The sequence below is a fragment of the Candoia aspera genome, chromosome 1, assembly GCF_035149785.1.
Source record: "Candoia aspera isolate rCanAsp1 chromosome 1, rCanAsp1.hap2, whole genome shotgun sequence".
In the NCBI taxonomy this organism is placed as follows: Eukaryota; Metazoa; Chordata; class Lepidosauria; order Squamata; family Boidae; genus Candoia; species Candoia aspera.
The window spans coordinates 337,189,686-337,211,281 of record NC_086153.1 but is presented as its reverse complement, the minus strand read 5'-3'; the positions used below and the strand labels follow the sequence as shown (position 1 = coordinate 337,211,281).

Below are 21,596 nucleotides of genomic sequence, written 5' to 3'. Positions count from 1 at the left end.
CAAGAAGGAGGGGAAGCAAAGAAGGTTGTTACCTGCCCTTCCCTTCTGCTCCATCCAAAATTCAGGGAGGGGAAGGCAGGCTCAGTGGACCAAGCCAGCAGGCCCCACAGAGACCCTGCCCTGAGGATCTGGTCTGGCAACAATTCGCTAAGATCAAGGAACCGAGACCACTGATAAGATTTGGAGGATTAAAACAAACATACACAAAACACACACACACACACACACAACAACCCCACCTCCTCAATGAAAGAGAGCAATAAGTCTTGGACCGCCGGAGGGGTGTGGCTTTCAAGCGAACAAGGGAAAACCATTACTTTGATCCTTCTTTACAAAAGGTGGCCAACTCTGAGGGACGACGTTTCAGGCCTTCCCCTAGCCCAAAGGGAAAAGGTAATGCAGCTTCAGGGGCTGCTTGGAATACCGTGAACTCAGAGATACCCAGGGATGTACTAGCCTCCCCTTTCCCATCCAAAGAAAATGGAAAAATTTTCGTAAGGGATGCTGAAAATGGTACCACCTGAAGGGCATCCAGTCAGTTAGACCAGTGTTTCTCAACCTCAGCAACTTTAAGATGTGTGGGCTTCAACTCCCAGAATTCCCTAGCCAGGCACCCAAATCGCAATCACGTGACCGCGGGGACACTGTGACAGCTGGAACTTTGAGGACCAGTTCTAAGTCTCACTTGTTCAGCGCTGTCGTAACTTTGAACAGTTGCTGAACGAGTGGTCATTAAATAAGGCTACCTGTAAAGTTGAGTGTGGCAATGAAAGAGTTAAGAGCATGATGATGATGATAATGATGATGATATTATTATTATTATTATTATTATTATTATTATTTGCCTTTGGGTCAGTGTTGACTCCTGGAGACTGCCTGGACAAGTCCCTGCAGTTTTCTTGGCAAGATTTTGGAAGTGGTCTGCCATTGCTTCCTTCTTAGGGCTGAGTGACCAGCCTAAGGTCACCCAGCTGGATTTGCGCCTAAGGTAGGACTAGAACTCATGGCCTCCCGGTTTCTAGCCTGATGTCTTAACCACCACACCAGACTTGCTTACTCCTGTACCTTAAACAGTGTCATCTGGTGAGACCCAGGAGACACGCCTCCTCTGTCACCGTGGCTGTGTCTGCCCAATGGAAGAGCCTTGCCCACGAAGATGGGATGGCCCTGGCCCTGGCCCTGCTTGCCTTTCAGAAGCTCTTAAAGCCTGGCTTTTCCCCCGGGGCACTGGGTCAGGAGGTGCTGAGTGCCAGTCCTGGTTCTTTTGGCCAGGCTGTGTGAAGCTGCCTCGTGTTTTATTGGGGGGAGATGGCGGTTTCTTAACGGTTTTCCATTTTTTGATGTCACTGTTTTGTTTTAATCTTGTCCGCTGCCCTGAATTGCATGGGACTGGGCAGCTACTTAGATCAAGTTAATAAATAATTAAGTTAATAAACAACAGCACATGAGTAAGTAAGTAAATAAACAAGAAGTGCAGAATCAACCTAAATATAGCACATTACTCCACAGAAGTAATTCCTCTGTAGAACTTCAAGGCTCTGTTCCTGCGATGTCCCCATTCCACATTTTAGCCTCGCGGACTGCGCAAACCCAGGCCATGTGATTAGGTTATTGGTCACTGCAAAGTATTGGATTAATTGAATAAACCAAGATGATATTAACCGTGGGCACATGTCTCATGCCAAGAGAGCAACTAGAACTTCTGAATTGCATTGCTAGTTCTTTGCATTTTGGATATGCTGAGATTCATATGGCTTCATTTTCAAAGCATCATTCTCTCTTGTCTAAAGTATGTAAAGAAGGGAAATTACAAATTTGGCAACTTTTCAAGATAGCATTTTTTACCTAAATAATACGTTGGAATCACTACAATTTCCAAATAAATCTTGATTTGCTGTACTATTTGAAACTCATTAAGTGCATTTCATCTGATTTGAATAGAAAATATTCAGTACTCTTAGAAATGCTTTGGGCTACAGGAAGAAGAGCTGAGATATTTGTACAACATGCAAAATTAATCTCGGGTAATTTTTAAGTTATTCTACTAAAACAAGCGTCAATAATGTTTAGATTCTAGACCATTAAAGGCACTGGAAAAACTTCCAAGAAGTCCAACATAACTGCAGTCTCCTCTACTGGAAATAACAAGAGAAAATTGATCCCAATTATATGCCTCAAATATTCACACAATTGCTTTCAGTGATAGTGTTATTTAAAAGATAAAAATAAAATTCTTGATGCTTTCTTGGCAACAACATGTAAGTAGCTTCCCATTGCCTTCTCCCCAGATATTTTCCAACTTCTCAATCTGGTCTACAGCTCTAGATTTTCTGGTGGTCTCCCATCCAAGCACTGGCCACACATAAGCCCAGACAAGGTCAGCCACCCATTGAGAATTATGCTATGGAGTCCTTGGTGCTCTCTGAGGTTGGTTGTCTGCTTGCAGACGTTTCATTGCAAGCCAACAACCAAGCTCAGAGAGCACCAAGGACTCCATTCAACCCTGAGCTACAGATATTCTCTTCTAATTATGCTATGGTTAACGGCCTGAATGTCCATACTAAGTTACCACCGAGGAAGGGGCTCTGAGAACATGGAGAGCATGTTCAACAAGCCATTAAATTTTGGCTTGTTCAACCCTTGTTTGCTGAACAAACCACCATCAGCTGGAATCCCGCAGCATGATAAGGAGTTAATGATGAAACTGAATGTGGAAAAAGATGGGAAGACTACTGGAAAACCTATACAAGAAGACCAACTCCGGGGACAACTCATATTCAAGAGAGAACTGTGAGGAGGACGACAGGTGGGCTATGAAACAATAGCAGAGCCTCAGTGAATAACACCCCCCCCCCCGAAGCTCTTAAAGGCTGGTGTGAAAACAACCAAGATCATGACAGCCCTCTTTCACATTAAAGAGGTAAATGTCATTACTTTTAGTTTAAGAACACTGTTAGTGCATCTATACAGGCCTACCCATGAAACAAATTTAATAGTTTTGTACCCTCTGGCCCATATCTGAGCCTGAATGTGCAGGGGTTCCCTGAGGCCTGGGAAATATTTCAAGGGTTCCTCCAGGGTCAAAAGATGGAGAAAGGCTGGTCTAATGGTTAAGGCACCCGGCTAGAAAACAGGAAGCTGTGAGTTCTAATCCTGCCTTAGGCAGGGAAGCCGGCTGGGTGACCTTGGGCCAGTCGATCTCTCTTTCTCAGCCCAATTCACCTCACAGGGCTGTTGTTGTGGGGAAAACAGAAGGAAGAAGGAGATGTTGTGGATTTTGGTAGTGCCACCGGTTCTCAGGAAGAAGGGAGCAGATTGCAAGAAGGGGGACAAGAGTCCAGGGGGCAGTTGTGGGAAAATTAAGAGGTTCAGAATAGCCCCACCCTAGAGCTTTCCCAGGTTATTTCCCCTTAGATTAGCTCAAGTTGCTTTAGTCTGGCAAGATTCTGCCTGTACGACGTTAGCAAATAAAGAACTGAAGTTTGGCTGGACTGATTCTTGGTCGTTCTTGGGCTGGGCCTGACAGGAGTATGAGGTACATTCGCCGCCTTGAGTTATTTATAAAAATAATAAAGTCAGGATAAAGAATCTAAAAAAAAACACACCAGAAAAAGAAATCTAAATTCTCCAACACACAATCCTGTGGAAACCAATCAGAGCGAGAAGCGTCCCCTCTTCACCTCCTGCTGGGAGGCATAATTAGGCTATTAAAAATCATGATACGGCAGCAATAAAAAAGACCGAACATCTTCCTGCAGTCGTCCTTTATTTATCACAACAAATTTAAAATTAGCGGTAGCTTGCGGGAAAGCGTGCGAGATGCCAGAAACAAAAAAACGAGGGAGGAGTGGGATGCCTTCTGCGCGGGGAGGCCGAAAAGTGACGTTAAGCCGTTGGCACATCGTTGGAAGCTTCTGCACGATTTCTACTTCTCAAGTAGGAGGGGCGGCTCTCCCCCCCCCTCCTCTCCCCAAGTTTGTAACCGCATTTGATAGGAAATCTAGAGCCGACGATTCCCGTAAGAGCTGCAGTAGATGAGCCTCCCTCTTACTTATGGTTTCGCGAAGGGCAACTTATTATGAAGGGTATAAAATCAATAAGGCAGAGGAAGAGAAACCTCCTCGCCTGCCTCGCTTGCTGCCACTGAGCTTGGAGGAGTTAGATTTCACTGGAGAGCGATCTGCCTCAAAGGGTCGATTTCCTCTTCGGCCAGCAAGAAAAGGCCATTTGGATCAACTCCAGAAGCGACATTTGTCGTGGGGGGCAGAGCCACCGTGCCGGAGGGGTTAAAGGAATGGACTAGGAACGGAGGACCCAGGTTCTAGTCTTTCCTCAGCCACAGAAGCTCATTGGCCGACTTTGGGACAGGCCCTCCCTCCCAGTTCAACAGCCAATCGGGTGTAGCAGGGAAGATGCTGGGCCAGGAGTGGGGAGACCCGGGTTCTAATCTCCCCTTAGCCACAGAAGCTTATTGGCTGACTCTGGGACAGTCCCTCCCTCTCAGCCCAAAGTATAGGTTGGATAGTGGTGAGGGTCCTAGACCAGGAGGAGGGAGACCCGGGTTCAAGTCCACCTTAGCTCCCTGGGGATTCTGGGCCAGTCCCTCCCCCTCAGCCCAAGAGCCAATCAGGTGGAGTGGGGAAAGGGCTGGACTAGGAGGAGGGAGACCCGGGTTCTAGTCCCCCTCATCCACAGAAGCTCATTGGCTGACTTTGGGCCAGTCCCTCCCTCTCAGCCCAAGAGCCAATCAGGTGCAGTGGGGAAGGGGCTGAACCTGGAGTGGGGAGAACCAGCTTCTAGTCCCCCCTCAGACTTTGGGCCAGACCCTCCCTCCCAGCCCAAGAGCTGTTGTGGGGTAGTAGAGAAGGTGTTGGGATACAAAGTAAGAACTTGAAACCAGTTTCCAGTCCTCAAGCTGCAAAGACAATCCGTGGGCAACACCTGGGAAGATTTGGCAGGTCTCAGCACAAAGTCACCCCAAATTCAAGCTGGATTCTGCTGCACCCTGCCGAACTTACAGATCTGCAGTTTATTCAGCTCTTGCAGATTATGACCACTGTAAATCAGCACCCCTGTTTACTGGTTTGTACAGCAGAACAATGCTCTGAAAATAAAAAAGAGCCCATTTCCTTCCAGTACTACAAAGTCTGGTAGCCCTGAAATATTCTCACTCGCCATGTGCCCATGACTACTGACAGCCCCCGACTTACAACCTGCAACCAAGAGTTTCTGAGCTATTTTTAAGCCTAAGTTTGCTCTCTTAAGGCCAAAACCTGGCTTATTTTGTAAACTCCAGTCCCCAATAAAAACCAAGGTCTTGGAACTCTGAAGTCTGCAGCAGGAAGAGAACTGCTTGTAATGCAGATTATCTCAAGAGCAAAGGAAGATATATCCCCAGATGTGCTCGGACTGTAAACCAGAATTTTCAATAATATCAATACATCTGCATATCACCAGATCAGGGAAGGCTGCATTGCCCATATTTTTTTAAAAACAACTTTATTATATTTTCCAGATATAGATAAAAGATAAAAAGACTGAAATAGGAAACTAAGATAGCAGAAAACTAAAAAGGTGTAGAAATAAATAGAAAAGAATACATGAAGAGTGACTTTTGACTTTCTACAGCAAAGATATACATAAAACAAACATCAATCTCTTACTCCAATTTTAACTATGGTAAACATTATTTCCATACAGATAGTCCTCACTTAACAACCACAGTTGGAACTGGAATTTTGGTTGCTAAGCAAAATGGTCATTAAGTGAATCTGACCAGAGTTTATGATCTTTTTTGCAGTGGTCATTAAGCGAATCACTACAGGCGTTAAGTGAATCACTTGGTTGTTAAGCGAATCACATGGTTCCCCATTGATTTTGCTTGCCGGGAGCCGGTCAGAAAGGTCGAAAAAGGTAATCATGTGACCACAGGACACTGTGACGGTCATAAATGCAAACTGGCTGCTAAGCATCCAAATCATGATCACATGACCGCAGGGACGCTGTAATGGTTGTAAGTGCGAGGATCAGTCGTAAGTCGGTTTTTCAGCACTGTTGTCTGAACCGTCACTAAACAAAAGGCTGTTAAGAGAGGACTGCCTGCAGTCTATTTCAACTTGCAATATAACATTCCCACCTAACACAATTCTTCCCCCACTGAAAAAGATAAAGAAGAAACTCTCAGACACAGCTTTTCACCAAAGACAAATAACTAAATATTATCCCTCCTCCCTATAATAATTTTGCCCACATTGACAGATTCGAGGAGAACAAAGTGGCATGAAGTCCCTGAGAACACCCCCACCAAGGCTGGCTGCTAAACTCTCCGAGACGCTGCTCCAAAGGAGACCGGATTCACATCCGCTCAGGAACTTCGGAGCCCGGCGGCAGGCACTCTGCTGACCCGCCGTTCTAACCATTAACCAACGCTTCCCCGCGGAATGTTTCCATTATGCCACCGAAATACGATCCCTGTGGGGCAATATCCAATTACCCAGGGCACATTTAACAGGCGCAAGTGGTTCCTGAAGAGGCAGCATTTAATTATTTGCATTGATAAGCTTTTGGCTGACTCTGACAAATGGCCATAGAGGTATTGCTGCACAGAGCCCAGCACATGGCCCGGAGGGAGAGGGAGAGGGAGAGGGAGAGGGGAGGGGGAGGGAGGGAGGGGGGAGGGAGGGAGAAAGACATGCTCACTGCCAGTAATTTACCCCATCAAGGCATGGGGCACAGTCGTCCTCATGGGAAGGTACAATTTCTGAGAGTGGAAGGTGGGAAACTCTATTTTTCATCTTCCAGAGAACCAGCCATGTTAGATTTTAGAGCAGGATTTCTCAATCCTCGGGTTCTGCGAGAGGTCACTAGGGGTTCCCTGGGGGAGCACGATTTATTTAAAAAGTTATTTCCAGTTCAGGCAACTTCACATTAAAGAGGCAAGTTTCTTTATCTTCAGTCTAAGAACACTGTTTATGCGTATAGACGGCCTACCCAGGAAACGAATAGAATAATTTGGTAACTTCTGGCCTGTATCTGAGCCTGAATGTGCAGGGGTTCCCTGAGGCCTGGGAAATATTTCAAGGGTTCCTCCAGGGTCAAAAGATGGAGAAAGGCTGGTTTAGAGTGACTTTAAGACTACCTTTAAGAAGTGAATTACTCTACGGACCACATCTTTACACTTCTGCAAATGCAGCAAAAAAGTGGCACTGTGTGGCGTCGTGTGCTATCAAGTCAGTGTTGACTCTTAGCAACCTTCACCAGAATGATCTGTCCCTAACGTGTCAGGTCCTTCAGGTCTTTGAATGGTGCACCTATTACTGCTGTAGACAAGTCCAACTTCCTTGCTGCTGGTAATGCTCTTCCTCCTTTTCCTTCCATCTTTCCCAGTATTATGAACTTCCCTAGAGAACTAAGTCCAAAATGTTTGTCCAATATGTGTCCAAAATATGATAATTGGAGCCTAGTCATTTGCGCCTTGAGAACTTTGGGTTGATTTGTTTGATGATCCACTTTCTTGGCTGTCCATGGGACTCTCAGGAGTCTTCTCCAGCACTAAAGAAACTTTAAAAGCATCAATACTGTATCTATCTGGCGTCTTCAAAACCCAACATTTGCTTCCAGAAAGTGTCATGGGGAATACCATGGCTTACAATATTTAGGAACACTCATCACGGCAGTTAAGTATCTTTTCCAAGGAACTAACGTACTTTGTAAAAGGATTCCAGAGTGGGATTTCAAAGGCTACTCAAGGCTTCTCTTGAATAAAGGCTGTAACCCAGTGGCTGTTGAACAGCTGACAGTGGCAGGTGCCAGGTTCAATTCTTGGCATTCCCCAAGTTTGAAATCCTGGCAGAGACCCTACATGCACACTCATAAGTCAGTGTGCCAATTTGGCACAAAGCAAGTTTACGACTGGGTCCCAAACTGGCTGAAAAGGAAGATCACAGAGCTTCTGGATTTTGATAAGCTCCCTCTTCAACCGGTGAACACCCTCAGGGTGGTGGCCAAGGGCTCCATAAGAGATCTGAAGCCTACCAGTCACGATTCTCTCAAGCTTGCCATGTTTCAATGAACGCTGCCAGCCCATATACTGAGAGTCAAAAGTAGCACCCAAATTCCCACGAACCCAACCTGTTTGCTCACCCACCCACCGCAGGAGGAAGCAACTACTCACAAACTCCTAATAAAGCACACTTTTCAGTCCTGCAGCCTTTCAATTCTAACTTCCTCTTCCATGTTTCTCTGTTTCCAATGTGGCAGAGCAAAATGCAGAAACAGCTCTTAGTGGTTGGGGACTAGAAAGCCAACAGAGCAACCATGGCTTGTCCAATTCACCACGGCTTTTTTTCAAGGTAGCCAAGCGAGCAGAAGCCAGGCTTGTATTTAAGGGCTAGCGTGATAATCACAAGCGAGACAGAATCTTACAGGCCACCAGAGCTGGAAGGAAGAGGTAGTGTGTCACTCCCTTCAAGCTGTCAGTTCTTCTTGCTGGTTGTACTTCTGACCAGCGCTGTGCAATGGCATGAGAATGGGAGGACAGAAGCCTTGCAAAACGCAGTGCAAAATTAGGAAATCCAGCTTCCTAGAAATTCAAACTTCCTTCTTGAAAAAAATAATAATCTAGCCTTCATAATTGTTTACTTGCTTCAAATACATCTTCACCACTTTATGTCCTAGATTTCCAAGGTGGGCTCCGATCAATAAAACGACCATTACAAAATTACACTAGAATACGTTAGGCAAAACTTGAAGTGTCCCAAATGTTTGCATAAATAGCCAGGCCCTAAAATTAAATCCATTCTAACCTAAACACAGTATACGAGCAGTAGAAGAGGGCACTCTAAATTAAGGGTGCCATGATTAAGAAAAGCAGTCCTGCAGGATAGTCAATTCCCAGAAAGTGATGAGGAGATTTCCTAAAATGAACTTTAATATCTAGATACAATATGCAAGGATAATTGGGCTTTCAAATCTCAAGGTCCCAATTCACCTAAGGCATGGGCATCTAATTGTACCTGAGACCTCTAAAACGGGTACCAAATAATAATTCCAACATGAAATAAAATCATGACACTAGTGGGAATAATCATGTACCGGATTCATGTGACTTGCTTTACATGTAAATATAGGCTAAAGTAAATGAAACTTAACTTTTTGTCTTGGCTCAGCCTATTGGCCTGTCCTGGCCCTGCCTCATCCTGGGATGGCAGTTGCAGCAGAGCATCCAGACACCACAAACAGCTCAGCACAACAAAGTTGTGCGTTTCCAGATTCAAGATTTTAAATGTCCTGGCCTGAACTCAGGCCAAAATACACTGGCAGCAGTTTTTTAGATCCAGGGTTACCTGAATTCCGGCTGGTGCCCACGACCATCAGATTGCTCAATTTTACACAAGCTGTAGCATCTGAGTCATCCCCCAAGAACCACAAACACTTCCAGATCCAAAGAAGCAGCTGAACAGCTCTGCCCTCTTCCTTATGGCTGCAAAACCAGAAGAATAACAACATCAACCAGGGTTGCAAAATTGCATCCCTGACATATCTTCCAAGCACCGAGCTTTTCTTAGCACCACATCATTTCAGGTGGAATTTCAGTTTTCTTCACCAGAAAACACAAGGGTGGATACAGACCCTCTCTGTCCAAACTGCGGGAACTTAATCTGAATTCTGAGGCTCTGAATTCAAGACACGGGACGGCAAGCAACCGCTCCAGACCAAGCGTGATTCACTGTCAGTCTCGACCGGCAATCTCCCCCTGCCCAGCCACAGCTGTCCATCTAGGATATTAAGGGCACGGATGATTTTCCTGTCAATTGTTTCTGCCAGAGATTGTATGGGAACACTTCCACAGTATTGCAAAGTGCCCACTAGATTCCTGAGCTGAAATCCTTACCACGCAGACAATTTGTCCATCGGATAGGTAGACTTTTCCTGGCACAGTCTCCCCATCATCAGCCACCTGACCGTTTTCACTCAACACCTGCCTCCTTGTTTAATTTATGACTACATCTGCCTTGCCAAGGTGCTTTTCTTCACCTGCTGTCCAAAAGCCACTGGCCCCAAGCAGGGGCTCCAACAGGGACATTACACAAGGTGTCACATTACATCAGAGGCATGCCTCGTCTCTGCCCAGTCAAGGAATGCCCGTGCCTTTGTAGAACCAGGTGTGCAAGAAACAGACATTATCAGCAAAACTAAGGCCAGAGGCTGCGTGCAAACCCAAAAAAGGTACCACTCCAAAGGAAAAAAAACTTTCTCAGATATGGAAGTCATGACTTACTCCTTCACCAGCTTGCCAGGTTCATGAAAGAGCCACCTGGTTCTGGAGACCAAGCCTCCATCTCTAGCTGAGCACTCTGCTTTCAACAGAGGACATAATGCCGAATGCTTGGGATATACTGTAAAATGACCCCCCCACACCATTAAATAATGCCCTACTTCTGAACCATTCCCTTGCTGAGATAAATCAGCCCATTGGTCCATCTCTGACTGGGTTCTGAAGACATGGTAAAGGTAAAGGTAAAGATTTCCCTTGACGTAAAGTCCAGTCGTGTCCGGCTCTAGGGGCGGTGCTCATCTCTGTTTCTAAGCCTTAGAGCCGGCGTTGTCCGTAGACATTTTCCGAGTCATGTGGCCAGCATGACTACACGGAACGCCATTACCTTCCCGCTGAAGACATGACGTAAGTCAAAATCATCTCCATCATCATCTTACCCAGTGTCCCCCAACCTTGGCAACCTTAAGATGGGTGGACTTCAACTCCCAGAATTCCCCAGCCAGAATGGCCATTGCTAAGAATTCTAGGAGTTGAAGTCCACCCATCTCAAAGCTGCCAATGCCGGGAGATACTGATGTAGCTGAATGCGGTCTATTCAGATGGTACCTATTCTTTGGGGTTTCAGACAGAGAAGCCTCTTTCTCACTGCTGGCTCCTTTTTTATTTCACGAGGCTGGGGAACTAACTCCCTGCTTGGCTGAGGTCCCTCCCCTGAGAAATAAGTAAGAATCTGACTTGGGTTGCATGCAGATGCTTCAGGCCCTAGCATCTGACTTCCTCTCAAAGCTTCAGGCTATGTCCCTGGAGAGGCAACCACCAACTTTTCACTTCACAGCCCCAGAAACACTCCAGCTGGCTGTGTTACGGAGACCCAGCTACCGCCAAACAGGGCCTCCAGGGATTTGCCTGCATTTTTTGAAACCCAAGCGAAGACGGCGCCAACGATAAAAGACTGCAGCATTACGCCTTAATTGCTGATTACTTGAAGATGGAAGTTCCTCCCGTCTACTCTGAGCTGGCTGCCAATCAGCCCATTTCATGATGTGGCCCAAAAGTTCTAGTGCAGTATTATAAGACAGGAATGCATATCCTTGCTCCATCTGAGAGCTCCCTTTGACCAAAGCCTCTTTCCCTAAACTCCGGAGGGCCACTTTATTCTGACTTGGTTCACGCCCTGTGCTCAGTGCTCAGGCCCACAGCTTACTGAATCAGCGTGTCCGTAGGGTGCATATACACCTATCTGTGGCAGTCTTCTGTTTCAAAAACACCATGCAAAGGCAGAAAAAGTACTGTATGACAAGTAGTAAGTAGTAAGCAGAGAGCCAGTTTGGTACAGAGGTTAAGGCACCAGGCTAGAAACTGGGAGACTCTGGGATTAGAAACTGGGAGTTCTAATCCTTCTGCAGGCACAGAGCCAGCTGGATGACTTCGGATCAGTTCTTCCTCTCAGCCCACTTGCAAAAAATGTTGCCAAGTAAATTGCAGGGACTCATCCAGGCTGTCGCCAGGAATCCACACGGACTTGAAGGCACAAACACACAAAAAGTAGTAATCAAGTACAGTAATAAGGAGCATGCCAAAGAAACTGGAGGCAGGAGTTAAGAGGAAAGAGAAAGTCATCTACCCAAATTGAGTTAAGCCTAGTGCCATTCATGATACCTCTCCTTACTGTTCTATGCTTGCAAATTTCACTTACTTCCCCCACATCTCTCCTCTGCTTCTTGCGCACCAAGCCATAAAGCATGATGAACAAACCACAACAGTGGGCTTCACAAGGTACCCAAAGCCAGCATAGAAGCACACACACCACAACTTAGCTCAGTGTGTGAAACAAAGCCCTTCCACACAATTCTGGAACCTAAGGCGGTCTCCTAAGGGAGCTGTAGGGCAGCGGTAGCACAGAAAAATGGGAAAATCTCTTTGAATGCTAAAAGACTCAACCTCCACCACCACAGGATGGCTGGGTTCACCTACGTACTAAGCCAAACAATGACTTGCTGGTTTGTAGCTTGGTGGACATCATGCTTTACTGCCGATTGCAATGGAAACCTAAAAATGTATGGTTTATTCAGTAAACTGCAGTTAAACAAATAAAACAATCCATGGCTTGGAAAAAGGGCGCCAGAAGCTTTTCCTCCTCTGTGGGTGGATATAATACACCAACATACGGTTTGCTCCTTTGTATTTCTAGGTGCGAAGATTACTGCAGATGCTGACTGCAGTCAGGAAATCAGAAGACGCTTAATCCCTGGGAGAAGAGCAATGACAAATCTCGATAAAAGAGCAGAGACATCACACTGACAACAAAGGTCCGCATAGTTAAAGCAATGGTGTTCCCCATAGTAACATATGGCTGCGAGAGCTGGACCATAAGGAAGGCTGAGCGAAGGAAGATCGATGCTTTTGAACTGTGGTGTTGGAGGAAAATTCTGAGAGTGCCTCGGACTGCCAGAAGATCAAACCAGTCCATCCTCCAGGAAATACAGCCAGACTGCTCACTTGAGGGAACGATATTCAAGGCCAAACTGAAATACTTTGGCCACATAATGAGAAGACAGGACACCCTGGAGAAGATGCTGATGCTAGGGAGAGTGGGGGCAAAAGGAAGAGGGGCCGACCAAGGGCAAGATGGATGGATGATATTCTAGAGGGGACGGACTCGTCCCTGGGGGAGCTGGGGGTGTTGACGACCGACAGGAAGCTCTGGCGTGGGCTGGTCCATGAAGTCACGAAGAGTCGGAAGCGACTAAACAAATAAACAACAACACGGTTTGCTCAACCATGATTTACTGAACATGCCACAATGGCTGGATCTGTACAATGCACAAAACCCTAGTTCACTTAACACTCTTACCTCCAAATTAACAAGCAACATGGCATAACAGCTGAACCGGCAGACTGTGAGTTCTAGTCCTGCCTTAGGCACAAAGCCAGCTGGGTGACGTTGGGCCAGTCCCTCTCTCGCAGCCCGAGGAAGCAGGCAATGTGGCAAACCACTTCTAAAAACCTTGCCAAGAAAACTGCAGGGACTTGTCCAGGCAGTGACCAGAAGTTCATGCTGATCTGAAGGCCTGCAGGCACGAATCTCTCTCTCTCTCTCTCTCTCTCTCCCCCTACCTACCTACCTACCTACCTACCTACCTACCTACCTTATCTATCTATCTATCTATCTATCTATCTATCTACTCACAGTCTGTCTGTCTGTCTGTCTGTCTGTCTTTTGAGGCCTAAAAGAAGAGAAGCCCAACTTCCCCACTGGGTTGTCTGCAACTGATTCCTAATCCACAAAGAGGAAAACAGCCATTTTCAAGCCTGGGACTCTACATGCTTTGGACTTCCATTGACGAACAAGCATTGAAGGTTTTTTCTTTAAAAAAAATATGCACAGGGTTCGCCCATCCACCTCAACTGTCCTGTGTCTTGTTCATTTCTGGTTGAGCATATTGCATGAAATCAGCATGGTATATGAGCCATGTCATGTCTAACCCCAGCCTTTTGGCTTACTTAACAAACCACGGTTAAGCTAGTTATGGCTGGGAAGAATATGAAAACCCATTCATTAGGTAAGTTTCATATGGAACCAGTTTATTGATATAACCTAGGTTATCTTCCTGAAAGGCAACTTCTCTCAAGCCAGGCCCTTCTCCACTTTTGAACCCACACATCCTATCATTGATCTTAAGTTACACTTTCCTACTCAGAAGGCTACGGAGTTTAAACGAAAACTGCTCCATTTCCAGAAAAACTCACAAATATCCTAAGAGAATTAACATGCATTGCAATAATAGATACCCACCTTTTATCGGCAGCATTAATCCAAGAGAATTTCCCCACCTAATTAACACATAAGCCAATACACCAGACATTAAAAAGTTGTGGCGAATGAGCAATTCTGAAAGCCAGACGTTTAGGCTTTATGACCAGCCGGCACCTTCCCATCTCCAAGCTAATTTTTCACAAGTCTGACTTGCAGAGCCCAAAAGACACCGAGATGCTTCATCTACCACACTCCCTCTTGCTCCCCAATCAGCAGAAGTGAAGCACACCCAGGCTGTTTGAGCTTCCCCCCACTCCGGATGGAGTCAAAAAGTCAAGATGGCAGCCACAACCATGTGAGCAGACCCTGACCCCCTTTTTATCTGTGTCCTCCCTTTTGTGGACACCCTGGCCAGAATGCTGACACCTATCCCTTTTTTTGCAAGGAAAAAGAAGCAAGAAGCAAGGTTGATGCCTTTCAGAGGGGTCAGCTCTACTAGCAAGCTTTTTGAGTTATTCCAAGGAGCTGGGTTCTCATTCGATAGGATGGCCTGCATCAGGTAAAGTTCAAAGTAAGAAAGCAGACCCACAATCTGTGATATCCAGCATCTCACACTGACTGACCAAATGCCTCTGGGAAACCCACCTATGGGGAAAACAGACCTTGGTTTTCTCCCACTCCTGCAATCCAGCAAGTCTCACTGGGATATCCATGTGGCCTCTGTTGGCTTTCCCAAGCAGAACCCTCCTGATGTGTTTTTTTTGGTGGGGGGGAGTTGACTAGGAACTCTGCAATATCCTAAGTGTCTGGGTGACATCAGAAAGTGGGGAAGGAAATTTGCACTGACATCTGTGCCAAGATCAGTATGCCTTTTTTGAAAATGCCCCTATACACACCCACAGTTCACTTATTTATTTATATTTTTATTTATTATTGGATTTATTTCCCATCTTTAGTCTGCACAATTCAAGACAATGTACATTAATGCTTCTGCATTCCATTTTCCCCACAACAACCCTGTGAGGTGGGTTGGGCTGAGAGAGAGGCCCTGGCCCAAATCACCCAGCCAGTCTTCACGCTTAAGGGAGGACTAGAATTCACGGCCTCCCATTTATTACCTGGTGCCTGAAATCACTACAGGTAGTCCTTAACTTATGACCACAATTGGGACCGGAATTTCCATCGTAAGTAGTTGTGGTTGTAAATCAAGTCACCATATGACCAGACCCCTGGGTTTTATGACCATTTTACAGTGGTCATTAAGTGAATCATGGGTCATTAAGCAAATCCAACTTCTCCAATGGGTGTGTTTTGCTGGAGAATGGCAAAAAAGTCACAAAACACGATCACGTGACTGCAGGACGCTGCAACTGGTCGTAAATGTGAGCTGGTTGCCAAGCGCCTGAAATGCCATCATGTGACCATGGGGGGTGGGGCTGCGACATTTTGCGACGCTCAGAAGTGCTTTACAGGCCGTCAAACACCCATTCCAAGGCTGTCGTAACTTCGGAATGTTGTTAAACGAACGGTCGTAAGTTGAGGACTACCTGTATACATAACTGGCTCTCACCCTGTTTATACTGGATATTTAAAATAATATAGCTCATAGAAATAATTCTCCTGTGAATGGGACTTTCTGGTCATACAGTTCGTAGGGGTATTTTCAGAATCTGGAAAGAAAAGGCAGCAGTTTGAAATGTGGCACATGAAGGACAGATGGACATTTCCACCGCATGTCTAAAAACAGGCCTCAGTCCATCCATTAGGAAACCTAGAAGAAATATATTCAAACAACCCACAGAGACCCCCATCTTAATATAAGCCCTACAGCTTTCTGACATAGTTTCCCATATTCTTGTCTAATGCCCCTGTTCCTGGCATTAAATGGATTCATGAGGCTCTGCATGAAACTTGTTCCTCTGGTTGCTCACTGCCACGGGATGCTTGACACTGGGCATTTGTCACTTTGCCCAGCTTCAGGCAATCTCTAATCCAGTGTTTCTCAACCTTGGCAACTTTAAGATGCTGGCAACTTTAAGATGTGTGGACTTCAACTCCCAGAATTCCCCAGCCAGTGGCTGGGGAATTCTGGGAGTTGAAGTCCACACATCTTAAAGTTGTCAATTTGAGAAACACTGTTCTAACCCTTCCAGATAAATGTCAACTCCAAACACCATGCTCGCGACAGAAGAAAGACTCTGGTCATTGCACCAAACCTAGGTGGCAACTGTGCTGAGAAAAGGTGTTTTTGCCACCACCTCCGTACCTCCTTCCCAGAGCTGCCGAATTCCCAAAGTCAAGGGATTGGGGTGCTCTGTTCTGCTTTAGGGCAGCCCACGAAGCAGAGCAAGAGAAGGCGCTGATCCATTCAGCAGGGCCAGGGCAGCCTCCGAAAGGGGAGACAGAGAATTTGGAGGAAAGGTAAACCAAAAGAATAGGATGCTGGACTCCCATCAGAGGGATAGAAGGGTTAGAATTATATTGCACACTGTTATTGAGTCCTGGATGGCAAAGCACCATCAAGGAAGCAAGAATCACACTGCGGAAGGGAAGATTCAAGGCTAGGGATTTTCCTTCCTTATGGTTTTGTGCTCCCTGGGACTTTAAGAGAGTCAACGGCCACACCTGTGCTGCAGGGAGATAAAAGAGAAACACAGAAGGCCCATGGGGCGGGTGCAGGAGGGAAATGAGATTGGGTTGGAGAACTACAGAAGAAGCTGGCTGTGTGTGCAGGAGGCAAAACGGACAGTGGTGGCGCGAACAATGAGACTGAAGTTATTGCAGCTGAGAAAGGAGCAGCAGAGCCTTATAAGATGCAGACCAGCCAGAAACAAGTCACTGATTTCTCCCATGAGCATACTGAGAAGGACTGAGTGAGGGAGAAGCAGCTCAGTAAAAGGGAGAAATTATGAGGGTCCTTCAACCTCCAGCAGGACCTCCTGAAGAATAAGGGCTGGAGGGTGGAGGATAATATAGGGCTATGGGTAAGGTAAAAGAATATTAAGCCCTGGATAAAAGGAACAAAATTCCCTCTCTTTAAAGGTGAGGGAAAGAACAGGCGGTAACACTGCCCTGTAGCTGGAAAAGGTGGGCAATTAAGAGCACAGGATAAAAGGGAAACTTGTCTCTTTGTTGAATATCTTTGCTTGTCACTTACAACACTGTCACTTATAGATATATCATTAGGCACAGATATGGAGATAAGTCGCATATATTAGATTTAGAATTAGAAGGGTGTATTTTGTATAATAAACTACCTCAAGTAAATATCAAAGGAAAAGCATTCAGCCTCCTGGTCTGTGGTTTGTACCATAACTTGAATTGTCACCCTATCACACCCAGACTTCAGTGAGGAGTTGTAATGCAGTAATTAGGGCAGTGGTTCTCAAACATTTTGGTCAAAGGACCCCTTTACATTCTTAAAAATGACTGATGACCCCAAAGAGCTTTGGTTTATGTGGGTTATTTTTATCAATATTTAGTGTATTAGAAATTAAAATTGAGAAATTTTAACTTTATTTGACGTCAAAGATCCCCTGAAAGGGTCTCAGGGACCCGCAGGGGTCCACAGACCACACTTTTAAGAACCACTGAATTAGGGTAAAGTACATAATGTTAGGAACTGTGCTAGGGACTTCAAACCTTCTTTTATTGGCAAGTTCGTTAAGGTGGAGCCTCTCTGAACCGTTTGAATCTCTTTTTCCCGCATTTTTTTTGCAGGCCAGATTAAGCTGCCATTTATAAGATAAATGATTAACAAACTCTTCTCCCATCAGCACTCCCAGACTCCTCATAATCCTCTCCTATCCTTTGCAGGATATTCAGACTAGGTTCACACAACGCAGAGATCTAGGACTGGAGAAACGCAACTGCTCACACGCCACACTCAAGCAAGCAAATCACATTATCTATCCATCCATCCATCCATCCATCCATCCATCCATCCATCACATTTATCACTGCCCATCTCCCAAAAGGGACTCTGGGCGGTTTACAATTATGGCGTAATGTGTTGAGCTAGTTCACTCAACATGCTGAAACGATGGCTGGGTTTCAACAATACCTGGAACCCCAAACTTGCCAACCCGATTTTACCTTAACTCAGCCTGTTCTGCAAATTTGTGCCTAATAGTTGAGTACTGCTTGGCTCACCTGGGATCCAGGTTAGATGCAGGAAGACTCTGGAGGAAGTCTTTTTAGGGCAACAGGGAGGGTTTACAAGCTGAATTTTTAAGAACCAGTTCAGTTTATTAAATAACTTACAATTCATGTTTCAGGTGCTGGAGCAGCAGTGGGGAGACCCGGGTGCTAGTCCCTCTTCAGCCACAGAAACTGATTGGCTGAGTTTGGGACAGTCCCTCCCTCTCAGCCCAAGAGCCAATCAAGCGTAGTGGGGAAGATGCTAAGTAGGAGGACCTGGGTTCTAGTCCCCCCTCAGCCACAGCAGCTCATTGGCTGACTCTGGGCCAGTCCCTCCCTCTCAGCCCAAGAGCCAATCAGGAGTAGTGGGAAAGGGGCTGGATGAGTGGGGAGACCCAGGTTCTAGTCCCCCCCCTTTCCCAAAGGGAGTTGGTGCTGAGAAATTAATATAATGTCCCAACCAAACTATGCCACAGGATCTGCCTACCTCCCTTGCTTTCCTCATTGTCTATTTTAGATTATAACTTTTTGGATAGGTACAATGTCCCCTAGTAATTCACTGTAATATATAAAGCAGCTCATGGATACTTTTTTTTTTAAATAACTGCAGAACAGTCTCTGCTCTGCAAGCTTCCAGTCACAACAGGAAAAGGGGATGAGGAAAGGGCTGACCAATTGCAAACTTTCTGGCACTTCTGAAGCGATGAGGTTGCTGACTTACTGGCTGGAATGAAGAGAGATTGCTCATTCTCTCTCAGGAAAGAAGAAAATGGTAACTGAACCCAGGCAAAGTGATGGGTTCCCTGCCCTGTGTGTGGCCTTGCTGCAGCTAAGATGACCCTCTGCAAAGTGCCAGAGCAGCTTTCTGAGGAAGGATCTCCCTTCAACGACAGGGCAGCTGTTTGCACAGAAACAGTGCACAATTCAACCTTGAGCGTCTGAACAAAAGGACGAGAGTTCCCTTCATCTCTGACCATTCCATACATCAGTGTTTCTCAACCCTGGCAACTTAAAGATATGTGGACTTCAACTCCCAGAATTCCCCAGCCAGCCCTACTGGCTGGGGAATTCTGGGAGTTGAAGTCCACACATCTTAAAGTGGGCAAGCTTGAGAAATATTGGCATACACTGTCTAAGGCTTCTGAGCACTGCAGGGCCTCCACTTTCCTAAAAGCTTAGCAAGATCTGGATATTTTGCTGCCTACGTTTTACAGGCTACATAAATTCAATATATGAATCAAATCCCAGAAAGACACTTCCGCGTTCTGAAGGTGGGATGGAACGCGGTGTTTCCACACCTTGCCTAGTCCATGCTGGTGAACCTTTTGGGCTCGGCATGTCAAAAATTCGGAAAATGCCTGACTGGACTCTGCTGGCATGTCACACACACACACACACACACACCAGACAAAAGGGAAACAATCCTTTACATATTCATTTATTTAAAAGAAATACAATCCAAATTTGGGAGGCCAAAAGGGCAGAGATGGGGGGGAGATAGGTGGGTGGGTGGTCGTAGGACCTTTGGTTCATTCTGTTTCTTTGATACCTCAAACAGGGAGAATAGTTGTGGCCGGGTGTTGGTGAACGTTGGTGTGTCACCCAAACTATCACGGCATGTCACCTGTGACACGCATGTCGTAGGTTCGCCATCACTGGCCTAGGGGGTCACAAATCTATTTGCCAAAGGTTGTGTGTCGTTCAGGGGGAGGCAAGGGGGCGCCCACAAACAACAACACGTTTATGAATGTTTGCTTTTGCGTTTATCAGGTGCCTTAACCCACTTGGGTATCCCTAACCAATATAAATCCCGGCGAAGGACAGCTTTGCTTGGAAGTGTGTCTACCTTCTTCCGGAAAAAAAAAAAAAGACAAAGCTCAGCTGATGGAGGATAGAAAGCAGTGGGGCAACACCTCATGAGTTTGGGGGTGTGACCTACCCTGCCCACAATCGCAGGCATTCTGTGAGAACACCCACAACATGCTCTCAACATTCAGAATGGGCCCTGTCACCCAGCCCTCCCGCCTACCTCTGACCTACCTGCTGCCTCAAGAGACATGCAAGAAAAAGTTTTTATAAGTTGCATGGGAATCCACCTCCAGGTTCAGAGAGTCTGTTGGCAGGGCTCTCCAGAATATTTTATTTATTTATTTATTTAAAAGCTTTACGTGGCCCCCCATCTTAAGCAACTCTGGGCGGCTCACCACAGCAATAAAACCCATAACTGAAAAACAATTGTAAAACAATAAAGAGAAAAACGCCTGCGCCTTACTTAATTGTCCCCTTGGGATGCCCCACAGCGAACGCCAGTTGCCCCCATTCCATGCTTTTTATCTATTCAGTCCTCTCCCAGTGCCTTGGTAAAAAGTCAGGCCTTGATGGCCAAAAGGGTGGGAGCCTGCTGAACTGTGGCGGTGGGGGGGGGGGTTGTTCCACAAGGTAGGGGCAGCCACAGAAAAGGCACGCTTCAGAAGTCCCATGAGGTGGCAGGATTTCAGGGAAGGGACCTGGAGTGTGCCTACCCTACATCCTGATCTATTGGGACAGGCAGATATTCTTAGGGAGAGGCAGTCCTGCAAATAACCAGGTCCCGTGCCTTGTAGGTCTTTAAAGGTGATAACCAGCACCTTGAATTGCACCTGGAAGGAAACTGGGAGCCAGTACAGCTTGGCCAATAAAGGTGTAACTATGAGAACCCAATACTGTGCACACCGCTGCATTCTGGACCAGTTGTAACTTCTGAGTGGTCTTCAAGGGCAGTCCCATGTAAAGCACATTGCAGTAATCCAACTGAGAAGTGACTAAGGCATGAGTGTCCAGGAAAGGGCGCATATGCAGCCTCCCCTTCTGAATCCTCTTCTGCTGAAAGTACACGCCCCTACCAATCCTCCCCCCCACCGAATCCACTACCAATCCCCATTTCAACAACAGCCTGGAATTTTTCCAGACTCGGCCAACCTCATACGTATGCAATGATTGTGCAACGAAACCTTCTGGGAAGTAGCCTATGAGCATTGCCTTGCCCCTATTTAAATCCTTGCCCCATGGGACAGAGGGGAAATATTTGGAAAATCTCTCATAAATTCAATTCTCAGTCATGCAGAGAAGACCCCCCCCCCCAGGCCAAATAATCCATGCCAAACTTTGCTGATCTGTCTTTGCCTCCGTGCCCTGCCCTGTGGCTAAACAAAGCAAGATTCACCGGTTCTGCTGTCATTGCACGCTTGGAGCAAGAATAACAGGAGTGATGATTTGGCTGCTAAAAGAGGTGCAGAGGTTCAAGCCAACATGAAGTGTAGGCCCTGCCCTCAGCTCATCTCTGTCCCAGAGGGGTTGGCTGCAATTGCTTGTGGCTGAAGAATGGTTCTCCGAGAATGCCAAGAACACCTCTTGCCTTTAATAAGAATTCATAGACTTAAGCCA

The 21,596-nt window shown here is 46.2% G+C and overlaps 1 protein-coding gene across 1 annotated transcript in view; it reads right to left on the bottom strand.

Annotated features, from left to right (window-relative positions):
* SBNO2 (strawberry notch homolog 2) overlaps window positions 1-21,596 on the bottom strand; it is a 121,686-nt gene that overhangs the window by 94,626 nt on the left and 5,464 nt on the right. The gene's annotated exons all lie outside the window — the stretch shown is intronic.